The 14,763-nt window shown below is 47.8% G+C and overlaps 1 protein-coding gene across 2 annotated transcripts in view; it reads left to right on the top strand.

Moving 5' to 3' along the window:
* The window catches only part of TNFRSF1B (TNF receptor superfamily member 1B), a 191,841-nt gene that overhangs the window by 121,588 nt on the left and 55,490 nt on the right, over positions 1-14,763 (top strand). The window lies entirely within an intron of this gene.

Below are 14,763 nucleotides of genomic sequence, written 5' to 3'. Positions count from 1 at the left end.
GTGTTGGCGGTGGATGTTGTGTGCCTCTTGGGTGTCCGAGCTGCATGATCAGTAGCTCCATGGCATCTGTTGTTCTTCAGGTGTGGCTCTCTGCTGGTCTCCCTTTTATGGTGCAGGTTATCATCCGACTTTACACCAGGTTAGATCAGGTGTTAAATCCATGCTGCTAACATGCCTTATCATCTGTTTTTTATCTTATCCCCGATCTGGCTGGTCGTTGAGAATGTTGCGGAGTGGTGGTGTTGTGGCTTTTTGCACGGGAACGCCTACTCTGCATCTCATTAGCTGTAGTTGCGGGGGTCATCAGTGGTGGTGTTTTTTGCAGCTGCTATCGCTGGTAATCTGGTGATATGGGCTGTTAGCACCAGTTTGTGAATGGGGCAATATATTTATCGCAACTTTGGCTGCAGTGAAGTGCCGTTAACTCGGTGATAAGTCCTTGAGAATATACCCACATGTTTCCACACTTTTTCCTCCTGAATTGCAAAGAAAGAGGAGATGAAAGTAAACACAAATTCCACAGGAATGCTCCTAAAAACTAGTGCATGAAGATTTATTTTTTTCTGTGAGGTTTTTCAAGATTGGGTTACTTGTTATCTTTGTTCGACACCGTAACACAGTTGGCAGTGGTATTCTAAAACCAAATAAGTATAAAAGTGCTAATTTATACATGTTTTTCTTATTGTTGAGAAAAATTTTAATTTATTTCACGACTGGTAAATAGTTAGTTGAATAAATTATGTGATGGTTGAAATCAGTGAACAAGAACTCAGAGCTTTATTTACAGTTTGGCGATCAGGGTACAGCATTGAAATGGGGAAGCCTATCTGCCAAACTTATGGTCTGCCTGCCTCATTTAAAGATCTGTGGACTGTCAGTTTTCCAACAACGGTGCCTCTGTTGACTCCACTGATGGAAAGCTACCTCTGACGGCCTGACAGAGTGGGAGCAGTTGGAGTAAAGTCATGAGACCACTCACTCTATGTAGATCGGGATGCTATGTTTGTTTGCAGCAGAGACTACAGGCCCCAGAACCCTTAGTGTCAGGAGGAGCCAGCTGTGACATCAGGGGGTGGACTTTGCTAAGTGCTATAAAGTGCAGTCCCTTCTCCTGCTACGCAGGATGCCATGTTTCTTTGCCCCCACGATTCCAGGTCCCAGAATCGTTAGTGCCAGGAGGCACCGGCTATGACATCAGGGGGTGGAGTTTGCTAAGTGCTATAAAGCACAATCCCTACTCCTGCTGCAGGGGACACGCACAAACCACCCCAGGGTGAAGCCCGGGCCAATGGCGGGCCTGTCTTGTGCCTGTCAGAGCCCCAAGGAGGCTGGGCTGGGCCATCTCTCTTTCACCTGCTAGCTAATAACCACAATGGGCAAGCAGAAATCCGCCATCAATAATGGCTCAGTTGACCCCAAAGTCCCACGTAAGTGCCCATCCATTATTTAATATCTCATAACGGCAGTAGGGGCACTCAACAAAGAAATGCATATCATAGAAGAAAAACTGGGCATAGGGACAGATATCTGTACACAAAGCCGAGTACTTCAGATGAAGTGGGGAAGCTCCGGGGGCTTGGTAGAAGTGACTTATACTTCAGAGCAGGGGGGATCTCTTGTGTTTGGCCCTGCTACAAGTGGGCCTATTACAGCTGAGATTTATTTGGCTCCTTGTTCACCACCATTTGAACTGGTCCCTCCAGCCAAGTAAATGAAGAAGAAAGAACTGATGTGGTGAAACCAACCTCCAATAAGGAGAACAATTCAATCTCGAGCCCCGAGGGTCCCCCCATGAACTCTTTGTCAGGGAAAACTAAGGGCCTCATTTATGAGGCCTTGCGTCAGTTTTGCGCTTCTGATGCGTCACTTTTTGTGACGCATCGGAGTCGTAAAACATGCCTCCTGTTGCGCACTATTTACAAAGTGATGCATCCAAGCAGATGCGTCACTTTATAAACCCCCTACGCTACATTATACCTGCGTCAGGTATAATATATGCAGGGGGGGGCGTTCCCCCGCAAAATGCCTTGTAGAAGTGAAGCAGCAAAATCTATGAGATTTCACTGCGTCACTTCTAGGATGCTGTTGCGTCAAAATCATGTGCCTGCCTCACAACAGGCGTAAGACTGACGCAGGCCATTTCACATGGGGCTTGCCCCATGTGAAAGGACGCATTGCTGGAGTTGCGTCACTTTTGTGACACACTCCAGCAATGCGTAATTTTTGCGCTTACAGATACGTCAAAAATACTGACGTATCTGTAACTCCTTGCGACATGATGCGTCATGCATTAAATATAACGCATAAGGTATGTCGCAAGGAGTGCGCACTGAGAAGTGACGCATCGCTGCTTTCACGCAGCGATGCGTAATTTCTCATAAATGAAGCCCAACGTCTTTACCCTTATTTCCAAGTAATATTAAAGCAGTGTTGGAGCACTTGCTCAATAATTTACTAGAGAGCATTGTGACGCTAATTAAAAGTTCGATGAAGGGTTATCAGGCGTAATTGGGGGTCTTAGAAATAGCTGTTGCTAATTTGAACTCTTTATTTACCAGGAACGTGGGCAGGGCACTTGGTCTCCCATTATTTGAAACCCAGTAGGCCCTTTCTGAATGAAAGGCCTACATTAGGACTTATTCTTACACCTCTTTCAACACTTCAAATAATTCTAAATCCAATTGGGCTTTAGGTGGAAATCAAGGGCATAAGTGTGATCTTATCTGGAAAGGTAAACACAAATGTGAACCCTTGTAATGTTAGAACATTTGGGGAAGTGGGGATACCTTTCTCTTCCACCAGCCACAGCCCGCGGAGGGAGTTGTGGTGGGGCAGAAAGGCGGGGCGGGGGAGGGGCAGGGTGGGGGGTGCTAAAAACCGGAATATGGATAATTGGAGGTAAGTAAACAATTTAATGAATAAATCGAATTTTGTAGTTTGCGTGCAGGGCGTGCTACGAAATTCGTTTTATTTATTAAATTGTTTACTTACCTCCAATTATCCATATACCGGTTTTTAATACCCCCCACCCTGCCCCCCGCCCCGCCTTTCTGCCCCACCGCAACTCCCTCCACGGCCCGCGGCTGGTAGGTGTCACTTCCCCCTTTGGCCAGCTCCTCTGTTAGCAAAGAAGGTAATCAGAGGGATAACTGTGGGCCAAAAATCCGCTCCGCTTGCGGAATTTGCGGATTTTCTGCAATTTTGCGATCCGCGAATCTCACAAAATTGCCGAAAAATCTGCAAATCCGCTCGCGGGCGGATTTTTTTTTGGGCCCACAGGAAGCACTTACAATAAAGGCAGGTGCTCGAGTTGAAGCTAACTTTGTAACCATTTGAGAATGGCACCGGCAAGCTGCCAGAGTTAAAGTTGCTTACTTGCATGTTGCAACTTCAACTCTGGCAGCTTGCCGGCGCCATTCTAAAATGGTTACTAAGTTAGCTTCAACTCGGGCACCTGCCTTAACTCTGTAAGTGCTTCCTGTGGGCAAAAAATTAAACCTCAACAGGAAGCACTTACAGATATAAATAAAGCAGGTGCCCGAGTTGAAGCTCAAATTCAGTAACGTTTTAATCAGCCCAAAACATTAGTGAGCACGGTCGAGGCTGGGGAAGTGTGCTTTAACCCCATATCTGCCGTTGAAAATTAGCTGTAATACTCGAGGGAGGTCTTTGAATCCTTGAGTTTCTCGAGCGCAACCCCGTGTAATTCCTGTGACCAGGAGGCTGCTTTCTCCTCACTTGCTGCCCTGCTCGCTCTCTGACCCTTTATACACAAGAGGCATGTTGAAACGCATAGAAGCCCCGCTCGTTTGGCCCCGCACCACACACTAGCGGTATCAAACGTCTTCCCGCCCTTTCCCAACTATGATGGTCAGCTCACTCAAGGGACCTCAGCGCCTTTTGGTGCGGTGGCAAAGTTACAGGCACACATGGTCAGTGGAGACAAATCTTCTGGCCCTTTACGCAGCTGCAGTGTAGGAAAAGCACTTTACATTTACCCAACGAGGTAGCACTTACTGGATTAGCCAGTAGAAAGTACTCCAGTTGAGTAGAGGTATTGCACAAAACGGTGGCATATTCGTGGATAACTATGCAGAGCAGGATTCATTCTGGCACGAGGCTCCTTTCACAAAAATTAAACCTCAACAGGAAGCACTCACAGATATAGCAGGTGCCCGAGTTGAAGCTCAAATTCCGTAACGTTTTAATCAGCCCAAAACATTAGTGAGCACGGTCGAGGCTTGGCAAGTGTGCTTTAACCCCATATCTGCCGTCGAAAATTAGCTGTAATACTCGAGGGAGGTCTTTGAATCCCTGAGTTTCTCGAGCGCAACCCCCGTGTAGTTCCTGTGACCATGAGGCTGCTTTCTCCTCACTTGCTGCCCTGCTCGCTCTCTGACCCTTTATACACAAGAAGCATGTTGACATGCATAGAAGCTCCGCTCGTTTGGCCCCGCACCACACACTAGCGGTATCAAATGTCTTCCCGCCCTTTCCCAACAATGATGGACAGCTCACTCAAGGGTCCTCGGCACCTATTGGCGCAGTGGCAAAGCTACAGGCACACATGGTCAGTGGAGATAAATCTTCTGGCCCTTTACGCACCTGCAGTGTAGGAAAAGCACTTTACTTTTACCCAACGAGGTAGCACTTACTGGATTAGCTATTAGAAAGTACTCCAGTTGAGTAGAGTTATTGCACAAAACGGTGGCATCTTCTTGGATAACTATGCAGGGCAGCATTCATTCTGGCACGAGGCTCCTGTCACAAAAATTAAACCTCAACAGAAAGCACTTACAGATATAGCAGGTGCCCGAGTTGAAGCTCAAATTCAGTAACGTTTTAATCAGCCCAAAACATTAGTGAGCACGGTCGAGGCTGGGCAAGTGTGCTTTAACCCCATATCTGCAGTCGAAAATTAGCTGTAATACTCGAGGGAGGTCTTTGAATCCCTCAGTTTCTTGTGCGCAACCCCCGTGCACTTCCTGTGACCAGGAGGCTTCTTTCTCCTCACCTGCTGCCCTGCTCGCTCTCTGACCCTTTATACACAAGAGGTATGTTAACACGCATAGAAGCCCCGCTCGTTTGGCCCCGCACCACACACTAGCAGTATCAAACGTCTTCCCGCCCTTTCCAAACTATGATGGACAGCTCACTCAGGGACCTCGGCGCCTTTTGGCGCGGTGGCAAAGTTACAGGCACACATGGTCAGTGGAGACAAATCTTCTGGCCCTTTACGCAGCTGCAGTGTAGGAAAAGCACTATACATTTACCCAACGTAATAGCAATTGCTGATTAGCCAGTAGAAAGTACTCCAGTTGAGTAGAGTGCAAATCAAAAAAATCTGCGAGTTTGTGGGAAAATCCGTGAATTCACAGATTTTTTTGCGATTTCGCACAAATTCGCGGACCACAGATCCGCAAAATTCACCCATACTTACAAAGGGATATTAGCTGTTCTTTACCCTCTCGGATGGGGTCAGTGGCAAATTGTATCAGACTGTAGCTCCCTCTGGAATCTACGACACTGGTTGCAATTCTGGCAGATGTTTCCCCACTGGGGCCGGGCCTGGTAGAATCCACTTCCGAAATTATCCGCAAGGTTACATGCTGGTGCAGTAGCCAATTGGGAGAAAGGAGGTATTTGTCCACTCATATTATCATGGCTAGAAGAGTGGGGTGGGTAGGATTGAAGGAGAAATCTGGTGAGGTGGACTATAACATTATCAAATTTGACCAGCCAGACATAGCGGGGATGCTAATATGTTATTTTATGTTAATGTTTATTTGTAAAGTGCAACATTTATCAGAAAGTACCTTGGCGCTGCTTCAAGCATTTAATGTGGGTAATTGATTATTAGACTGTAGAGTGCTAGTTGTTGAAAAGCCTAGTTTTCAAAGCCTTTCTGAAAGGCCAATGATCAGGAATAGATTTAATGTGAGCTGGAAGGGACTTCCAAAGTTTTGAGGCATTAAAGAGAAAGCCTTGCCCTCCCCAAGAAGCACATCTGTAGCTAGCAATTATCAGATTTATTCCGCTCCCAGAGTGAAATTGTCTGGAAGAGCCGTATAATTTAAAGCATTGCTGGAGGTATTCTGGGCCTTTCCCATATAGAGCGTTATGGGTGAGGCAAAGGGCTTTGAAATAAATTATTTGGCGGATACAACAGAAGTCTCATGTTAGATCTTTCCCTATGAGAATCAAAGTGCTACTACCAGTTTCTTCTATCTGCCGGAGGGTTTACACATTATCAGGAATACTAGAATCCCGTTAAGGCAGTAACAGACGGGAGAAGGGAACAAGTAGCCCCTATTCAGTTGACTAATATATTCTAAACCCTGAGCTCACTAGATAATAATGACTGACTGACCCCATTGCCCACAAATTCGTCCCAGGAGAGGGATAGGATAGGATCCGAAAGGGGTTACCACTCTGTTAGTTTGGTTTCCTTGCAAGGCCGAGCTTTGATGACAAGGAGCTGGAACATAGCAGGGTTGAGCAATACTAGGGCCAATGAGCGGTGGCTTAATATATTAACAGAACAGCATGTAGTGGGTTTACAAGAAACTTGGGACAGAAACAACTCCTTTTCTTTGGATGATCAATCAATCAATTAATCATAGCATTTGTAAAGCGCACTACCTACCCGTGAGGGTCTCAAGGCGCTGGAGGGGAGACGGTGCTACTGTTCGAAGAGCCAGGTCTTGAGGAGTATCCTGAAGATTAGGAGGTCCTCGGTCTGCCGTAAGCGGGATGGGGAGGATGTTCCATATATTGGCATCGAGATGGGAGAATGATCTGCCGCTGGCTGTCACTCTTCGGATGCAGGGGATGGCGGAGAGAGCGAGGTCTGCGGAGCGGAGTTGGCGGTTGGGGGTTCTAGAGGCTGAGTCGGCTGTTGAGGTATGCTGGTCTGGTGTCGTGGAGTGCCTTGTGTGCGTGGGTGAGGAGCTTGAAGGTTATCCTCTTGTTGATGGGGAGCCAGTGCAGGTCTCTCAGGTGGGGTGTGATGTGGATGTGGTGGCGACGTCGAGGATCAGGCGTGCGGAGGCGTTCTGGATGCGTTAGAGCCGTTTCATTTGTTTGGATGGGGCTCCTGCGTAGAGTGCGTTGCCATAGTCCAGTCTACTGCTGACAAGGGCCTGGGTGACTGTCCTTCTAGTTTTGGTGGGGATCCACTTGAAGAACCTGCGAAGCATGCAGAGGGTGTTGAAGCAGGAGGAGGAGATGGCGTTGACCTGCTTCGTCATGGAGAGGGTGGAGTTGAGGATGACCCCTAGGTTTCGTGCGTGGTCGTGGGTGTAGGGGGTGCTCCTAGCGCCGTCGGCCACCAAGACTCATCCCAGGCTGAGGGGATGGAACCGAGGATGAGGACCCCCGTCTTGTCCGAGTTCAGCTTCAGTCGGCTGTTTCTCATCCAGTCGGCGACGACCTTCATTCCTTCGTGGAGGTTGGATTTGGCGGTCTGGGGGTCCTTGGTGAGTGAGAGGATTAGCTGGGTATCGTCGGCATAGGAGATGATGTTTAGATCGTGCCATCGAGCGACGTGGGCGAGTGGTGCCATGTAGACGTTGAACAACGTTGTGCTGAGGGATGAGCCTTGCAGTACGCCGCAGATGATCTCGGTGGCTTCGAGCAGAAGGGGGGCGGCGGAAGCTCTGGGTTCTCCCGGAGAGGAAGGAGGTGGTCCAGTCCAGGGCCTTCTCTTGGATTCCGGCGTCGTGGCAGACTGTGTTGAAAGCGGCTGACAGGTCCAGGAGGATGAGGGCCGCGGTTTCTCCGTTGTCGAGCAGGGTCCTGATGTCTTCGGTGGTGGTGATGAGGGCAGTTTTGGTGCTGTGGTTGCTGCGGAACCCGGACTGGGACGGGTCCAGGATGTTGTTCTCTTCAAGGAAGCTGGTCAGTTGTTTGTTGACAGCCTTTTTGATGACTTTCGCCGGGAATGCGATTTCTGATTTTGGAATGGAGAACTGGAGAGGCAGTTAGCTCTGCAGTAGACCTAGGAATACTGATATCCAGCCACAGGACCGAGCAGGTGGATTGAAGATGACCTATTCTTTAAATAACCTCGACACTAAATGTGGCCAAAATAGCCTTTGCTTAGAGGAAGAAATATAAACAGGCCCTAACAGACTGAAAAAAAGAAATTAAAGAGCAAGCATGAGACAAACTACTTCACGCTACTATTTATAAAACAGTGCTAGAATCTGGGAACACGTTAACCACCCCTTTTTCAAAATCAACCCCCACCTCGGGAAGCTCCCCACCTCAGGAATATTTGGCTGACTTTGGTTGAGTGGATGGTTTGATGTTTTTTTGAGTGTCCATCACCTGGTGGTGTGGGCATTAAAAAATAATGGACCCCCACAGACCCTGTGAGAAAACTCCCAGGGTTGGGAGGGTCATAATTGTTCAATAAAAATCTCCCACTTTGGCAGTTTATTTTTAAAAACCGAAAAAGATGTTACAGGATTGTTTGTTGGTCATCAAAATCGAACAGTGGATGTCCCCAAAAAGTGTTGTACTTTAAAGGAAACCACTGTGACAGAGGTTCCTTTTAACGTACAGGACCAGCAGTCACCTCTAAATAGGATGGGCCAACATCCATCAGTGTGACCGATGTTAAGTCCTCCACTTCCCCGATGGACTGCCAGGGGCCAGATCTGTCCCTTTATTTTGGGGAGGGAGGTGGATTTTAATTGTTTTATTAGCCAAATGCTCACCTCGCCCTACTGGGATCTGCCATTTGGCCTTCATCCATCATCCCTCAAGTCCTCTTTTTCTTGTTTTCCGTGCTGTTTGATCATTGCGCTTCTTGTCACCTTGCACCTGTATGTTTTTTACAGCTCATGCTTTTACCTTGTACTTCTTTGGCTAACCCCATCTTTCTTTGCACTCAACAAAAGGTTTTGTATTTCTCCTACAATATTTTTTTAAACAGTTTTCTGTGTTCTTGCTCACGAAGCTTTATGGTCACCCATTTGTTTATGTTCGTGTGGATTTTTAAACACCCCCAATAGGAAAGTGTCAGTCATGCTAGCCCTTTCTATACTTACTACCAGAGCTTTTATCTGTGTTTGTGTGTGTGTGTGTGTGTGTTTTTGTGAGTTCTGTGGTGTGGTGTGTATTATGGTGTCTATTATGACATGGGTGATGTTTTATGCGTGTGGTATGTCTCTGGCATGAGTTGTGTTTTTCCAGGGTTTCTAGCACATGGTGTTGGGAGATATGTACAGCACACCATCCCTCCACCTTCTCATTTCACACAAGCGGTAGTAATGTCTAGATCACATACCAGTAATCTACTTTATGTTGAGTGATTGCCGTTATGCCTGCCACGTAGTGTAGGGATATGTAACATGTCCTTTTTTAGGTCTCGCCTCTCAATGCGCATGCGCATTGAGCAGAGCGAGACTATAGGGGCTTAAACAATGTTTAACTAGCTGGCGATTTACTGGCGATTTGATGCAGTGCATGTGCGCTTTTAGCTCTATACGCAAGCGCAATGAGTTAAAATGCGCGTGCACAGCATCAAATCGCCAGTCTTCGCCATCTGTTCCCCAGCCCCCAGCCGCCAGCACCTCCCCTCTCTCTCCCCGCACACAGCCAGGCTCGCATTTCTCCTCACCCTCCTCAGCCGCCAGCACCTCCCCTCTCTCTCCCTGCAGTTTCACGGCCGTGTCTCATCTTAAACCCGCATTTGAGATCTTCGCATTGAATACTAAAAGATGTTTGAAGCCTCATGTTCTTAAAAGAATTTGTAATAACTAACACACATTAATTAGCCTTGTACCGAAATCAATAAATACACTACCCTAAATGTGTGGTAGTGAACGGCAGCGTTCCAATGCTGGTGAGCCCAACAAAATCAAAATAAAATGGCAGCCCTCTATCTGTTTCGTGTGCCTTGATGGGGTGGGGGGCTGAGGGGGCTTTGAATGCGGCTTCCCTTTGCAGGCTCAGTTTGAAGCCCTGCTCTTAACTCTGCAGCCTCGACACTCGGTACAAACGGAGTAGCAGCAGAAAGGAACGGGCTGCAACTTGCAAAACTCCACGACTCCAAGCGCCACCGCCTCAGCCTGCACAAATCATTTTTTTCCCAGTGAAACAGACTATTTTATTTTTAAAAATCGCCAGTCTTCGCCATCTGTTCCCCAGCCCCCAGCCGCCAGCCAGGCTCGCATTTCTCCTCCCCCTCCCCAGCCCCCAGCACCTCCCCTCTCTCTCCCTGCACACAGCCAGGCTCGCATTTCTCCTCCCACTCCCCAGCCGCCAGCACCTCCCCTCTCTCTCCCTGCAGTTTCACGACTGTGGTTTCGTCTTAAACCCGCATTTGAGATCTTCGCATTGAATACTAAAAGATGTTGGAAGCCTCATGTTCTTAAAAGAATTTGTAATAACTAACACACATTAATTAGCCTTGTACCGAAATCAATAAATACACTACACTAAATGTGTGGTAGTGAAGGCAGCATTCCAATGCTGGTGAGCCCAACAAAATCAAAATAAAATGGCAGACCTCTATCAGTTTCGTGTGCCTTGATGGGGTGGGGGGCTGAAGGGGCTTTGAATGCGGCTTCCCTTTGCAGGTTCAGTTTGAAGCCCTGCTCTTAACTCTGCAGCCTCGACATTCGGTACAAACGGAGTAGCAGCAGAAAGGAACGGGCTGCAACTTGCAAAACTCTACGACTCCAAGTGCCACCGCCTCAACCTGCACAACTCATTTTTTTCCCAGTGAAACATACTATTTTTTTTTTAAAAATGTACGTCGTCCGTTGCAGCTCTGTCGAACGCAGCTTGTGCGTTGGAGCATACAGGCCTCTTTCTCTGGGGCCGAGAAAAACGTCAGCGGCGAGAGCGGTCGCAGCAAACAAAACGGGTTTAGTACAGCCCACCCGCCCCTGCCGTACCTGGGACGCAGTCCAGCTACACAGACTGACCTCCCACCTGCAGAGTCTGGCAGCCGCGAGACACGCGAAGCGAAGTCCAATGCCACCCAAAACTTGACTCCTGCACGGGGCCCTAGCCACGGGGTGGGGCAATTGAGGGCCGGCCTAGCTCAGATTAATTTTTGCATCCCCCCCTCCACCACGTCCCCCCCATCCACCGTGACAGCTGGCAAAAACAGTTTAGTGGAGAGTCTGACAGCTAAGTGAGAGGATATAGTAAAGTGACCTATGTGACAATCTTTCTGAGGTAGGGACAGGGCCACTGGAATCATTCTGAAATGATGCGGGAGGCCCAAATTATTCGGCAAGGTTGACACAAAATTATGCAACAAAAAAACATAAATTATGTGCTTTAATGCGGCACATTTTTGATAGTGTTACTTGAAATATTTCGTAATTTTTACACAGGGTTAACCCCTTGCGTGCTGATGACAGAACGGTTCCGTCATCAGCATCGGTTGAGCTGTGCTGATGACGGAACCATTCCGTCATGACTCTGCCCGCGCAAGGCGGAGTCAGCACAGGCGGAAAATACGCCCCGCACGCAAGGGGTTAAAAGATTCACTTCATTAGTACCAAAGCTACATCCAAATACAGCTATAAGTAATTGAAAGGTAACTAGTTAACCTTCCACTGTGTGGCAGCACGTGATGCAGTGTTTTTAGTAACTTTCGTCTGAGTTACAATTTTCTTTACTTTAAAAAAAATCTGCAGATGATGAATTATGTGGCAAGTGCAGCAAATTCATAATTCTGCCAGAAACATGGCAGCAGAATCGCATTATTCCAGTACCCCTGCATATAGCAAGTGTGAAAAGAATGACCGTAGGATGGCAATTTGTTTCTAAAAATATGTGAATACCTGTAAATAAACTGTACAAATATTTCAACATAAATCAGCAGTTATGAGGGCTCAAATGAAGCATGTTTTGTAATTCTGAAGTGTAATGGAAACAAATTTTGATAGGATCAAAAGAAACTTGGTGATGCACAAATGATAAACATTGTATTGTGTTACAGCATTGGTATAGTGTTTACTACCCCATGTGTGGAACTGTAATGCTTACATACATGGACAGCAAAGTACACCATATATGGTTATGTGTGTGGAAGAGTGTTATGTGTGGCCGCTGCATTTTGGACTAGTTGGAGTTTATTAAGAAGTCATCTTGGTAGTCCAACTCACACCCTCACCCACCCTCACCCTCACCCCCTCACTCATCCTCACCCCCTCATCCTCACACACCTCACTCACCCTCACACCCTCACCCCCTCACAACCCTCTCACCCTCACTCAGCCTCACACCCTCACCCTCACACACCCTCACCCTCACACCCCCTCCCTCACCCTCACACCCCCTCACACCCTCACCCTCACACCCCTCACCCTCACACCCCTCACCCTCACACCACTCAGTGCTACAACACATATTGTGTTACAATAGGTGTCACATTTGCGAAAGATAAAACTATTGGCATTGTAAATAACAAAGCTATTAATTTCGCTATTTTCAAAACAAGCACATAAATAAAAAAGGTGTCCTTTACAAAACCAATAGCTCAAACTTTCCTAATGTGAGACCTATTGCATTGCTGTGCTTCTCTCCCCTGCTGCACTCTCCTGCTCTCTAGAGATGTGGCCTAACGACCAGAGCTGCCATCTAAGTCACGTAAATACAAAACATGTTGCATTCCAAATGCTATAGGTGTCACATTCGCGAAAGTTATAACTATTGGCGTTGTAAATGACAAAGCTATCAATTTAGCTATTTTAAAAACCAACAAATAAATAAAATATTTGTCATTTACAAGACCAATAGCTCCAACTTTTCTAATGCGAGACCTATTGCATTTCCAATGCTTGTTTTCCATTGTGGCGGGTGCTGCAGCCAGCAGCACCTGCCACAATGGAAAAGATAGGCGTTGCGACCGCTGTGGTGGCCGTCGAATTGTAATGCCTATTATGGGACCTCTGCCTTGTAGGCGGGCGGTCCGATTCCCTGATACGATGGCGGATGGAATGAATGTCCATCCGCCATCGTAATCAGCCCCTTAATTTTGCCTACCTTGGCACCAGATGATTCATCTAGATATTTCTAATCTGGCTGGACAGTCCTTTCATCCCCTAGATATAGGGCAAGCAGTTAAAGGGTTTTTGGTTTAGACTAAGGTGGAGTCTTGTTAAGTGCTTTGGTTTGGGCCACATGGGTAGCAAGTCTACTGAGCCCACAATCGACAACTGGATCCCTTCCACAGTTGCGTCCGGTTATGCTCCTTCTGAGGTTCCATTTCCTTTATTGATCATGCATTTTTTCCCAGGGTGATGCCACCCTTGGGGGCTGAATGGGGAGTCTCATTGGCAAACAACTTTCCTTGAACTTCCCTCATACATTCTTTTGAAATAATACATAAGATGTTTCTGCAGCTTCTTCAGCGGCAGCTCTGCTCCGCATGGGTCACTTCATCTGCTTGGGCGGTGTGATTTCACGGGCTTCGATTTTATGACTTCGTTTTCGGAAATGTAAACATTTCTGTGAAATGCATATATATTTCTTGGCTCTGTGTGTGTTTGATCTACACCCGCTCTCTGTGCAGCCTCATTGGTGGGGACTGGATCGAGGAAGAGTGGACAAAGGGGGTAATTCCAACATTACATGCTAGTAATCGTCATTACACTGAGTTCTACACTTCCTTGCCGCAGACCTACATTCCCCCTACCTTCCTAATTTACGTTCACGGGGCTAGGTTTTATGTGGTCTCTGGTTTTGGACAGTTTGCTATTTGCTCAAAGTACATTGAGGGAAGGTCTTTGTTATAGGTGGATACCATATGGGGTGGGGTTAGGTGCATTGGTGAGGACTGAGGCGAGAGACAGTGGACTAGGGGATGGTGGGCACAGCTTGCACAAGAGCCCTCTTTGTAAGAAGGTGAGATTATTGGGCATTTGACCCTTCATTTTAACACACCACAGAGACAATGTAAACAGGAATTAAGGGCTGATGCATGAAAAAATGTTTGGTTGGAAAGCCTCCGATTTGCAAAATCACAGTGTTTGCGACTGCAAAATATTTTATTTCCTTGTTTTAACCTTCTTTTGTCATTCAAAAAAGCCTTTCAGGGGGGAGGAGCCAAGATGGCGGCGGAGACCGACGTGTAGTCTCCCGGCTCCCTGAGCCCTTTGTTCCCCGCAGCACTATCCTGTCCCTTCTCCTACGATTGCACTACCGCGGGAGGTAGATGATAGCGCGCTGTTGCTGAGGGTGTTTCTCCAGTCTCCCTGCCTGCCTGCTAACCGTGGATATTGCCGTGTGGATCTGTCGGCTTTGTCTAGCCCTGGGACGGGACCCGTGTCGCTGTGCACCGCCGGGGGCGGCTGGAGCTCCGAGGGCTGGCTGAATTGAGGCGAAACGGGCGTCTAGTGCCCAGCTGCTTGCTGGTGATAATCCTGCACTGGCCTTCGGTGGTACGGGGACATCGACTGCTTGGACGTTGATCCTGCGGAATCTCCTCCGTGTGACGGTACGATGAGCCGCGCTATTTCCCTTACTTTGTTCGGCGGGGATTTGGCTGCCGTGACCCACCTATGTGGTTGCCCCTGCCTGGAGTCGCACGGGAGGAGTAACTCACTGGCTGTCGCCCGGTGTTAGCGGACCCTGATTGTATCGGGGGATTGGACCCCTGCCACCTATCGTATGCTTCGCCTGTTCGCTTGAGTGAGCCCCTTGGTGGACCTAACATGGCGACCGGCTCCTATGGAGTAATGGTGGGTCATGCCTCGGAGCCTGACTGTGTTGCCCTCCATGGACCCGAGCGAA

The sequence above is a fragment of the Lissotriton vulgaris genome, chromosome 5 (genome assembly GCF_964263255.1).
Source record: "Lissotriton vulgaris chromosome 5, aLisVul1.2, whole genome shotgun sequence".
Taxonomy (NCBI): domain Eukaryota; kingdom Metazoa; phylum Chordata; class Amphibia; order Caudata; family Salamandridae; genus Lissotriton; species Lissotriton vulgaris.
Note: the sequence above shows the minus strand (reverse complement) of the source record. Positions and strands in the feature narration are given on the sequence as shown.